Source organism: Pseudopipra pipra, chromosome 3 (genome assembly GCF_036250125.1).
Source record: "Pseudopipra pipra isolate bDixPip1 chromosome 3, bDixPip1.hap1, whole genome shotgun sequence".
Taxonomy (NCBI): Eukaryota; Metazoa; Chordata; class Aves; order Passeriformes; family Pipridae; genus Pseudopipra; species Pseudopipra pipra.
Window position 1 is genome coordinate 6,489,922 of NC_087551.1, and position 12,868 is coordinate 6,502,789.

Consider the following 12,868-nt stretch of genomic DNA (forward strand, 5'->3'; position numbering starts at 1 on the left):
CCTTTTTTTCCTGGTGGTGCCGCCGTTGGCCGTGGCGGGAGCGAGGCGGCTCCCCTTCATCCCCTCCCCAGTTCGTCCCCCGGCGCCCGTTTCAGTGCCCGGCGCTGGCCTTGGGCAGGTGACCCCCGGTTCGCCTCGTCCCCCCCGCCCTCCCCCGGGCTTTGGGTCCAAGGACCGATGCAGCTCACGAGTTGAAAAATATCGAGAAATAAATAACTAAAAATAAATAAATAAATAAAATAATTAAATGTAAATAAATTCGTGCGTTCCCTCAGCCCCTGTAGTCAGGTGGCGGGGAGTGTTTTCTCTCCTCCGGCATCCTGCCCATGAGGTGTTGCAGGTGGTGGCTTTGGGATGTGGAAGTTTTCCCGGGGTGTTTGATCCCGTTTGGGATCAGCGAGTGGATAAGAGCTGCCTGGTTCCGTGCTCAGCCTGGGATGGCACTTGCCAGGACATATCTTACGGTGCCCAGCGGGACTGAGGTCGAGGGGTCTTGGGACCTGGCTGACATCCTCAGAGATTTTTCCTTGGAAAACAAATTTTCTGCCCTCCTAACACAGCCAAAAATTTATGGTGGTCATAAGGCAAGCTAGAAAACACCTTCCCCAGGTGTTTTTTCCTAAAAACCTAGTTTCTTGTTATTTGCAGCTTACCAGCACACGAGTAGCGTTGGCTTTGGCAAATGAAGTTGATGTTTCCATTGGGTTTTCTTTAAATTTTCCATTAAAGCGGGATTTCCTTCACGGCACACAGCCGCTGCCTTCATGAGCATCCTGTTCTCTTTGTCACCAGTGCACAGCTGATCTTGGCCACCTCCTGTGTGGTTTTGACCAGTGCATTGGCCAGCACAAGGAGCTGGGGGAAGGGAGGCTCCCAAAAACTGTCTCCGCTGATCCCAGTTATTGTCCAGTTGTGCTTTTTGCTGCTATCAGAAGACACAAGGCCAAGCTCCATTGAGTTCATAGAGTGCTTGACTTCCACAAATTCTATGGAAATTGCCACATAGTTGCACTTTCTGTGTAAAGTTTGAATACTTCAGTTCCTATTGTTTAACTTCTGGCAAAAGCAAATGAAAGTATTGAACCTCATTCTTTCTCAAGAGGAATGTTAATAAATTTTTGATGTATTTGGTATTTAGGTGTTTGAAATGTTATATACCTGCTATCTTTATTCAACTAATTACAAAAAAATAATTCTGGATTGATTTTCCTTGACGAGGAGGGAAGGGATTTTTTTTTCTCCATCACTTCAATTCTAATCTTTCCCTGAGGAGAGTAAGAACTAATAATAAATTGACTTCAGGTTAAGGTACAATTGTCTGTATTGATAGTCCTGGCAGTGAGCTGTGCCCTGACCAGCTCAGTATAATCAGCTGTGTTGCATATACACCTTAATGCATATATATATATATAATATATTACATGCATGCTATGGGTACATATGTACATGTATTATACAGACATGGGTATGACTGGTACTACAGTGTGCCAGGGGCTTATTACCATGTGGGACAGAACAGCGAGCTGTGCGAGTACAGAAGCTGATTTGAAATGCTGCAGATATCTTGGGGATTTTTTTTTAAAACCGAGATTCTTCAAAGATTATAGCAGTGTTTTTACAAAAACGTTGTGTATTTGGTATTTCTCACGCCTGACTTAGTTGTATTAGTTAACAGAGTCCGGGGTTACGTTGCTGTGCCATGTGGCTAAGCCTGAACACAGATCTATGGGATACTCATAAAAGATGTATATGGTCTATCTCCCAGCTTAATTCCAAGGCCGGCCCAGTGCTGATGGCATCATTTAGAAATTACAGTACATGTTCCTGGAGAATTCCAAAGGGCATGTGAGAAATAATTAGATTTTACCAGGTCACAGCTGCTCTGGAGCACTAAAAGGTCTTTAATATGCTGTTGCAGCAGATTTTTGACTGTGTTCTTTTATGTAAACTCCGTAAATATACCTCTTAAGGACGTGGGTAGCCTTTAAAATACTCTCCACAAAAGAAACCTGTCGTACGTGGAGAGCTTGACCACGTTCTCTGTCTTCTTCTTCTTAAAATGTAGAAATTCATGGTCTCTTGAATTCCAGGAGAACGGAGAAAACTCTATTAGTACGGATGGAGTTACTCATATGTTGGGAATAAAAATATGAATATTTAACACAGACGTGCTGAAGCTGAGGAATATAATGAGATATTTTAATTGAATTTCTAAGTTGAAATATTCTTTTACCTGTATTTTGTTTATAGAATTAATTAATGCTCATGACACTGAGATTAAAGTTCTTGTCAGACCTATAGGGAAATTACCTTTCAGAAGACATGGCAATCTTGTTAACGCTTCATGGGCTGAGAGAGTTTGGAAGGTGTCAGTGGGAAATTCAGAGTACTCACACTACATAATGCATTTCACAGAATGTTAATGCAAGTTTATAACACACACTTGGAAGGTGCTATTAGGTCAAGGTGATAATGATGATGCTTGTTTCTTTTTCCTGAGCCTCCCGATGTTCTGATAAGTTCTGGGAACTCCCTCAGCCAAAGGTTGACCTGGATGACTCTCACTGTGACTCGGAGTTTTGGATATACTTTGTCCTGCTGTGGATCCAGTTGCAGTCAGAAACGTTTCTGGGCAGGACATTTATGAAATGATGAGAAACCAAACACACTGATGGGGAGTGAAATTGGATCTGAGATCACTCCCCCTCGGTGCAGAGGGAGAGAGCTGTCTTCAAGCACCAAAACTGGAGCCTCGCTTCTTTGAGCTTCCCAAGGACAGATTTCTGTCAGATAAAGCTGCGAGTAATAGTTTGATATTCAATGGAATAAGCTGAAATGAATGTTAGTGGGTTTTAGCTTTAGGCTTTTATCAGGTTATATTGATTTTTCAAAGCAAGCTGTCCCAAATCCAAGCTGGGTATTGGCTGATTTGTAGAGACATCTAAGGAAAGAGGACACTATAATATATGAACTTTGGTATGATACATGTCCTGTAAGGTTTCCTGATATTGACTAAGTACAGTTTCTCAGCAAATGCATATTGCATTTTATATTAGAATTTAATCTTTAAATGATCTGAACCATTTCAGAATTCGAATCCAATTTTGGATACATTCCTTCCGTACATAAATGCCTGTCAAATTCAGCTTTCAGCATTGCGTGTGTACGTAGAGTACCTTGCCGAAGTTGGTGCAGCAGCTCTGTGTCAAATGCAACAAAAATGAGAATGCAATCATGCTAGTAGAGCTAAAAATGTATGAAGAGTCTAAAACTAAATACTCCTTTAAAATTAGGTGGGCTCAAGTGTGCTCCTTTCTTTTCCCCTGCTAGAAGAATGTGAGAGATAATAGTTGTAATTGTGGTTATTTTGTCTGTCTGTAAGGGCCAGGAGGTTAGACCACTGCACCTGTATTTTCTGCCATTCCTCTCCCTTCTCTCTGTACTTTCTCCCTGTTCTTCTTTCCAACTCTCCCAAAAGGCCCCGGGGAAAAGCCTTGTCAACTCAGAAACACCCGTGATGCAACCACATCTCTGTTTTCCCTAAGGCAAATAAACAGCTTTGCTTGTGAGATCATGTGCTATGGATAGCAAAATGAAGTAACTTAATGGGGTACTTGAAATTGCAAAGCCTTTGAGTAAGGTATTTATTTTTTATTATTTACAGAACAGACTGAAATGGGTAAAGAAAGCTGACTCTGTGAAGTTCATACCAAGAAAATTTGCTCCTAATGCTTAGGGTTGATTTTTGTATTTAGAAGGCAATCCTCTCTATTTGTTAGATGTCAAACCATGAAGCCACCACGACAGCACTTTTAGGAGAAGCAGAGCTCACTCCTATGAGGAACATGGAGTTTTTCCTTGCTTACTTGACAAAGTAAGCGGTGCTGTCAGAACAGAATAGACTTTCCGTGTGCTTGACGTGGCTTTGAAAGTGTGTTAAAGGAAGGAAAAAATAGCGTTCCACCAAAACAACCTTGAAAACCTTAACTGAGATTGTTAGTAACATGTAGTGTGTGCGAGGAAGAATCCTGTAAAGGAAAAGAAAAAACTGCTGTTCTGCCCTCGGGGTAGTTCTTACATTTGCAAATTCACGTTTTTATGGATGCAGCCCATACCCGGAGCCGAACAAAGTGGTAAATGCGTTTTTACACCTGCCTCTATAAAAAGGGTTCCAGTAGTACAGACATACTTAAAAACAAATAAAAAACCTAAACCTTCTGAAATGGCACAAAGGAGAAATTCTGGTACAAATTTGGTCTTTCTTGGAGCTTTAAGTGCTGCTTATGCAACAGCTGCCCAGAGCCGGCCTTCAAGGATCGAGAGGTCTGCAAGGAAGTGGTGATTTGAGGCTTGCTAAGAAGCAAGCTTAGGGGTGGATAACTCCTTTTTGTCCATGTTCCTGTTTTGCCTATTGGTGTTGGAACTCTTTGCCTCTCCTGAGCTGACAACAGTATGGGGAAAATTCATGTTTCTTGTTACATTTCCATATGCAGTTTTGATAGATCTCAGTTCTTCACAGGTTTACACTGAAAGCTTGGAAGTCACATGCTTTCTCTCGAGTGTATTTTCAGGCCATGAAAATGGCTCTTCTGGTCCTTACTCTTTGTTTTTTCTTCCTGATAGCCCCGGAGAATTTTCCACCCCTGTCTTCCCTCTCAGCGTTCTCAGCCTGTCTCTGCCAGGCTCTCTGCACACGCCCTGCCTCTTCCCCAGCTCCTCTCCTCCTCCTGCAATGCCCAATAGCTGTTCCTCTGCACATCAACCCACACGGGAGCGTTCACATTCCAGCTCTTTGTGCATTGATCATCTGCTGGGAGAAGCTGCTTCTGCTGAACTCTCTGCTCTCCCTCATTGTCCTTTTCCTTTGCTCCCCCGCTTTTACATGTCAGAGTTTCCTGTTTTCTTTCCTTCTCCTATTATGTGAGTGGTTTCACTTAGGTCTAATCTGGTAAAATTACAGTGGCCAAGTTCTGTGCAGTTGTATAATGCATGAGTTTCCCAATTTGAATATTTAGCATTCTGTGTAAACTCGAAGCAAGTGTGCGGGGATGTAGCACTGCTGAAGGCATCAGGTGGTGTTCTGTAATCTCTAAAAAAATGTACACCCTCTGCTTTGCAGGCAAATCAAAGCCTTAGCACACTGTTTTGGCCAAATGTACCGCCCTGATTGTTTGTGTCTAGTCTGTGTTAACATCCAGCCATGAGCCCGGGTCTGTGCCTTTGCTGATTTGCTTGTGTAATACCTGGGTCTGAAATTGCGAAAGACTGTGCCAGCGTTGAATATATGAATAACTCCAAAGTGTTTATTCTCAGAAAGGACCAAGTTTACATCGTCTGAACAGATTTGTTTAGTCCTAAGTAGGGGTGATTATTCTGGCTTCATCTGTTCAGCAAGAGAGGGCGTTTCAGGAATGGCTTTGCTCAACAGCAGTTAATGGTGTTGGCAGGAAGTTACGAGTTGATATGGTCATTAAAAGCGAGTTAACAGGAATTTTGAAATTTCCCTGGCCATGTAGTTACATCTGATGGGACTCTGACTCAGGGCAAGGACCCACATGCAGAAACTTTATAGGAGAGTCAACCCCAGCAGCACCTTCTGCGTGAGTTGGTGTGGAAGCTGCCGTGTCTTCAGCATCTGCTGGTGAATGTGCTGTGGAGAGATCCTTGAAGCTAAACAGGAAAAAAAAAAAAAAAGCATGTGTGTGTTCTCTAACATTTGCTTTTCCTAGTTATACATTATTAATGCTGATTTTACTTTTTACCAGTGAAATTTTGTCGAGTTTACCTCGACTGCAAAGGAGATCTCGTTCCTAAAGCGCTGCAATGCTCAGCAGAGGTGTACTGTTTCCTTCGAGTCTCAGGAGCACATTCATGCTGGAGGGTTTCCTGGGTATTCCTAGAGTGATCCCTCTCCAGTTTTCACCCGTGTCCCGGTTGCAACACCTGGAGAGGATGACTGGGAACACTGATGAGTGGAGAGAAGCTCTCCCCTGCCAGGTGTCTGCCCAGAGCTCGCTGGTAAGCAGGGAAGTGAGGAGAAGGCCTGAGACCTGGGAATTACTTTGAACAGGTGATGGGCATGCATTATTTAGTGGGTATGCCTTGCTGCTACTGAGGATGGAGTTCCTTGAAGTGGTAAGAGGCTGAATTTTCATGGGAAATGGGATCTGAAATTCATTTCAAGCTTAGTATCTGGAGCAGTGTTCTACATTTTCTTTTTTTTTTCTTTCCTTAATCCATCTTTAATCTCCTTCCTCAAAGTTTTTGTTCTTTGGCCTTTTGTGAACACACACTAATTGCTGCTGCCAATCCCAAGGCCTGGGGGAAAGCGTTGGGAATCCCGAGGAGAAGTAACCTGTAGGAACCCGTAAAAGACCTTCAGCTCTGTGACTCAGGAAAACAAAGGCATTTCACCTGACCTCGGGATGGATGTGGCTGTCCGTGATGGGCAGCACAGAAGAGAGTTGACTTGTCTGAGATGGTGACAACAGCAGCTTTGTTAGTGAAGAACAGAGCCTGACTCTGGGCGGTTCAGAGGAGTAAGAGGTTGCAGAAGGCAGGATGGGAATGTTGAGTATGGCAGCTGTGCAGTAGACGAACAATTTCGTCAGGGTCTCGTATTTTCTTTGAGCTCCTTGTTTCTCCTCTCAACGGTAAGGAAAACAAACTCCTGCCTTTTACATACAGAGCTCAGCATGTTTTTGTCTCCCCTAAGAGTGGTCTGCACTGCGGTAGCTTTGTGTCCAATTCACTGATGGGGGAAAAAAGATTTTCAAAGCTGCTTCACAGTCGCTCTCCCACCCGCTCCTCCACCCTCAGACCCACAGCTCTCTGCTGACGGCTTGTGGCATCGATGCCAGAGGCTTCCTCTTCATTTCTCTTGGAGAGGTGTTGGAGAGAAGGTCAAAGGCAGGCCTAGCTCTGCCAAGCAAGCAGGTAAAGCCCAAGGCCTGTAGCACAGTCACTACAGTGCGAGTGGTGCCACGGGATAGAGAGATCAGTGACATACACGCTTAGGTGGTTTGGCTTTTCATTTCTTTGCTTGGTACTCTAGATGGGTTATAAAACCAGAATATAAATCAATTTCTAATCTTCAGGTATTATGACAAAGCTTGGAGGTGCAAAACTCAGTTTTGCACGTTGCTGTGAAAGCAAAAACTCTGTGGTGGTGTGACAGGGCTAGCTGGACCTACGGTCTGAATCAAGTGTGGTGTGTCCATAGTCCTAACTAAAGCATTAATGTGTCTCTTTCCACATAAGCAGGCTTTTAGGTACAGTAACGTGTGAGAAATATTTAATTTCCATTTATTGACCAAAAAAAAAATAATCTTCATTTGAATGAGAGAAGCAGAGCTAGTCTCTCATTAAAACTGGAGCAGCTCTTGACCTTAGCAACGGTTCTTTAAAATCATGCATTTCTCAAACCACCAGCAGTGCCTAAACTAGCACATTATTTATAGGTGTTGCTCACCTGATCTGGGCCTCAGTGTGCCTTTCCTTAGATTAAAACCCTCACAAGATGCTTGTTAGAACAGCAACGGAGTCTTGTACATAAAACCTCAAACTCCTTACAAATAAATTGACCGTAGTACCCCCTGAGATGCAAAGTATGATTTTTTGGAAGTAATGCTTGAAACATTTGCTTTTGTAGTTGTTAAACACTAAAACCAGAAGTTTGCCTTGCAAATGCCAGCAGATGCAACACCCAAACTCCAAGAGAAGCTCAGGAAGAGCTGTTAACAGCTGCACTGGGAAATTACCTTCATATTTAAATATGAACGCATCTAAAAATAACCCCAGTGAGGAACGAAAACTCCATTTGTTGTTAGCCTGCCTAGCATTTGTCTTTATTTCTAGTTGATGTTATTTTACGTTATTGTTCGTGGATATAACAAAGCCTGTTTCATTTCTCCTTGATCATTTTTCCCAGGGGATGCAGAGAGGCTCTGATTGCAATTGTAAATTCTTCAGTGAACAAGTCGTGATTGCTGGGGATTGTTCAGCCACAATCATTTCGGGCCTGTGCTGGGTCAGCTCTGTGCTCTGTGCTCACAGTGGAGCCTGGAAGCACAGAACAGAAGGGATTCAGGTTACTGAGTTCAGGTCCCTGATACTCCAGGCAAGATCATCTAAAAATGGGTTTGCACAATACATCTGGCTGGCTGCTGCCGCAGAGGGCAGCCCCGGCTCCGCTTCTGCAGCAGCTTGTGTTTGGCCAGCGCTCTGGTTAGCTCAGCTGCCAGAAATGCAGGCTTCCTCCCAGAATAAAATACATTTTGCTGGTGCTGCTTTTCCATCCAGCTCATGATGGAGCCAGACAAGTGCTGGTGCCTGCGGGACCGTCCTGTTCCACTGCGCTTTGGTGGTTGGGCCCGGCGAGCTGAAGTTGGCTGTTGTGGTCAGCTTTAACAGTAGTGCAGGTATGCTTTGCAGAGAGGTGAAAAGTCAAGCTTTCAGCCTCATTAGGTGCTCTATTTAGTCTCCACAGATTCCATGGAAGCTCTCTGTGTATGTGTGCATGGAATGGTTTCAAGAAGAACCCGTCCGCTGGAAGAGCAGACGAGCCAGCTCTGAATGACAGCCAGTCACAAATTGCTGCTGGCTCCCTTTCACTTATTTGTTTATTTACTTCACCATTCTGAGCTGCCTGCAAAACAACTGCAGAGCTCTGCTGCCTGCTAGTTATGGTTTTCCACCCACCAGCGCTGCTCAAAACTGACTTTGACGCTGCATCTGTGAACTTCTGCCTCAGAGGTCTCGTACAGACTTGTTCTCAGCGAACGTGCGAGTTTGGCATATGCAGCTGTCAAACTTCTTATGGTTTGTGTCGCCCTGTCAGATTACCACAAGGGCAGTTTTCTTCTTTGCTTTTTAATTTCTGAAACTCAGAAATACTCGACTCTTTCTCTAACGTGTAATGATGAATCTACTGTATTTTTAAAAGCCATAATGTGCCGGGGCTGTTACTGGGGAATTACTCTGTTCTTTTCTCGATGGTCTTGAGGATTTTAATACTTTGGCCAAATGCCTCGTTGAAAGGATTGTGGTATTGGCATGGAAACTGGCACTTTCATCAAATTTGTGTGGCAGCTGTTCGTTCTGTCACCTTTGCCCTCCTGCAATGTGTGGTGCTTGTGTTACTTCAGGTTTCAAGTAGGAACAGTCTCGTGTAACCATTGCTGAAATGTGCAGTGCTTAGTCTGGGAGTCCCCTGAGCAGTAGGGTTGAAAACAGGGCAGATACCCATCTCTTCACCCTCAGGACCAGTGACAGGACTCGAGGAAATGACATGGAACTGAGTCAGAGGAGGTTTAAGTTGGATATTAGGAAAGGTTCTTCACCCAGAGGGTGGTTGGGCGCTGGCACAGGCTCCCCAGAGCAGTAGTCACAGCACCAAGCCTGTCTGACTTCAAGAAGTGTTTGGACAACGCTCTCAGGCACATTCTTGGGCTATCCTGTGCAGGGCCAGGAGTTTGACTCCATGATCCTGATGGGTCCTTTCCAGCTCAGCATATTCTGTAATTCTGTGATTAATCCTACGAAATCCACCTGCCTTCTCATCCAAAGGTGGTTTGGGCTCATTCCCTTCTTACAGATGAAGAGAAGTTATTAATGTTGACCATTAGCTGCTTTTGGAGTGACTGCTGGGAAAACATCACTGCAACTGTGTAAACCCAGGAATGCTGTGGAAAAACCCTGGGAATGGGCACTTTGTCCTGTGATATGGGACCCCAATCTTTAGAGTACTGTGTGCTAGGAAAGCATGTTCACATTTGTTGGGCCAGAGAGCCAGGAGGACACGGGATGGGTTCACATTTCATTTCGGTGAGCAGCCACGTTGCTGTGTTGTGTTTGTGGCAAAAGGCAGAGGTGGATGGGAACGGAGCAGCCATGGAGCCAAACCAGGAGTCATTAACAGGAGTAACGATGAGGCAGCGCCGGAACAGGCACTGACCTGTTGCTGGCCTGCCAGGGACTGTACCTCTGCTCTTTGAAGCTCTACAAGTTCAACAGTTTTAACCCAAAGACTTCCAAATTCTCTTGAATATCTAGAGTATAATGCCATAGATAGCTTTACAGATATTGTTTTTATTTCATCTGTGGCAGTGCTGTGCTGCCTGGATTACGGGCCTCTTTTTGAAATTGTTAATTAAGGTTCCTCCCAGGTTTTGGATTTGAAGGCTGGGCTGAGTCTTTTCGGGGTTGGCTCCAAAGTGGGTGTTGTAAATTTTGCAGGCATGAGTGTGTTGTTTAGAAAACAGATGTTGTTTGATATCTTCAAATCACCTGACTTCTTCTGGGTTAAGAGGGAGAGCACTGCAGACAAAGAGGACTTTTAAAGCCTGTGCTCTCAGTCTGTGTGTCCCGTGGCTTGCCAGCTCTTTTACCTCTTTCTGGATGGCTTAGTCATACACGTAGTTAGTGGTGAGTCTGCTTTAATGTAGGCACTTGAGGCCTGTGTATTGGGCCTGTTATTTGAAGTGGAGTTCACAGCACACGCCTTTTAAAATTTTAAAACAATTACTTTGTAATAGTATATTGCAGCAGAGAAAACAAATTGGTTAGGAGTGCAGGAGTAAATAATCTGCTGGAATAAGGAAAAAAAAACATTTAGAAGAATAAAGAAAATATTTTATGGCTTCTAGAACTTTTTTTATAATCGAATGTGACTGCTTTTCTCCCTGCCTGTGCTCTGCACACATGTGCACATACATATTTTCCTTACATTCCAAGTGTTTCTGCTCAGAGCAGCGAGTTTCAGGCACAAATGTTGTTAGGGAAATATCAACCCTGGAAACGGCAGCTATTGAAAGATTAGAAGTGACTGAAAACAAAATCTTGTAAAAGAATTTCTAATGTAATTGTAACATAATTTGTTGCTGCACTTGCTCTGCTATGGCATGATTAAGTACTGAATTTGAATCAGCTTTTAAAAGAAAATGCTTAGTTTCATTCCACAGCACAATTGGCAACTAAATAAAAGTTCAGACTGGATTTTGTTTTGTTTTTTTTTTTCTTCTCCAGCTCTCTTTTCACAGAAAAAGAAAAATGTACATAGAGCCTTTTGTGTTCTGCAGAGAGGAAGTGCAGCACAATGGACGGGCGGAGGAAAGCAATCCCGATAATCAGTTTTCTGTACTACTTATTACAACTGGTCAGGTCTGGGGTTTAATTAAATTTTAGGGATAAAGGACAATGGGGTGTGCTAAGGGTGGCGAGTCAGCTTAAACTTAGAATTTCCTGGCTTTTATCCATTTCTGTGCCAACTCAGTAGTGCTTCAATATGTGGCTTCAGATGGGATTCACTTGTATGGGAGGTAATAACTGGTGAGATTTTAAGGGTTTTCCAGGGTCTCTTTTGACTACCAGAGTAATTATTTGTTCGTGAGTGGGTAATGGGAGCATTCCACCTGGGAATGCCCCCCTTCTGTGCCAAACTTCAGCAAAGTGTGTGTTTGCACAGTGAGTTGGCAAGTTTGTTAGTTTATCATTATTTTTTAAATAATGTTAAAGTATAGTGATTTCAAAAGGGTGGTTTATGAAGAGCCAGCGCTTTTTGGCTCTTAAATGCTTTGTGTCAGGTTGAGAGAGGATGAAAATAAGCTGGTGTGCCTTTCTGACATGTAGTGTGACCTTTTGTATAACGGAGCCCAAATCACCTCTCGACACCATTTTTTGGTGTCACAGCTGTCACGGGCACAGCTTCCAAGGGCACCCGACCTTCCAAGGTGAAATGAAGAGTCTGCTCTGTATCTTAACTATTAACTGTTGCATGCTTGCCCCCCAAACTGCCCTCACTTTCAAAACCTGCTCCAGTCTGTGATTTGGTTGGCATCAGTGGCTTTGGACATTGTCCACAAGACAAGTAACCTACTGATAAGAATTCCCACACATTCTGGGCTTTGATGGATGCAGGTAAATCACTCTTGCCTTGCTCTTGGATACGTGTATTAATTACATTCCTGTGTTTGCCCATGCTGAAACAGATTTTTTCTAGGTTTTGAATCCCTTCTTTGGAGCTTTTCTAGGGCTCTTTTGGAGCCATTAACATTTTTTGCCCAGGTTGGATCCAGCTGCAGCACTGATCCCTTCAGATTGCACTCGACCAACAGGCCATTTGAATTCTTTACTGACAGCATCCCCACTCTGGCATCATTTTTGCCATGCTTTCTTGCCAGGCTGGCAGTCTGCAGACCTTTTCAAGCCAGTTTTGTGGAATTCTGTTCCTTAGACACGGCTAGAAAAAATGAAAAGCAAAAAAGGACTGGAATTTTCCTTCTGTGTTCTTTAGTAGTCACAAGAATGTCTTGGAAGCTTGAGCCTGGTACTTCTTCATCTTTATTAATGAACAAGCACCACTCTTGCAGCATCCACTTCACGTGGCATGATATTTATTAGATAATTCAATAAAATATACTAATTGTGGAGAACCCCAAAACTCTGTGTTGATATATATTTACTTTACCTGCTGTGAAAAAGACACTGCTTCACAAACTTTCCCTTCTACACTTCCCCCTTCACAAACTTCATACTTTTGAGGGTAATATACTCAGCTACACTGGCATGTTATGTATGTTCTGTGCTGCACTTTTGCACTACAGAAGTTTTTCAGCAATGATGTGAGAAATTTAAAACCCCCCAACATTATATAAATCAATGCACAACTTAGATTTTTTTTTGATCTATCTGCTTTTTAGCTGCTGTTATAAGTTACATTTGTGGTCATATATATATGGGTTGGAATACCTCAAATTTGAAAAGCTTTTAGGCTTAAAAAATACGATTGTAAATGAGTTAATTCTGATGTAGAATTAATTTCATTGAATTATAAATGACTTTAAAATGGAGACGCCGGAGAATTTTGCTG

The 12,868-nt window shown here is 43.2% G+C and overlaps 1 protein-coding gene across 4 annotated transcripts in view; it reads left to right on the forward strand.

The window, feature by feature from the left end:
- The window catches only part of MACROD2 (mono-ADP ribosylhydrolase 2), an 841,246-nt gene that overhangs the window by 105,342 nt on the left and 723,036 nt on the right, over positions 1-12,868 (forward strand). The window lies entirely within an intron of this gene.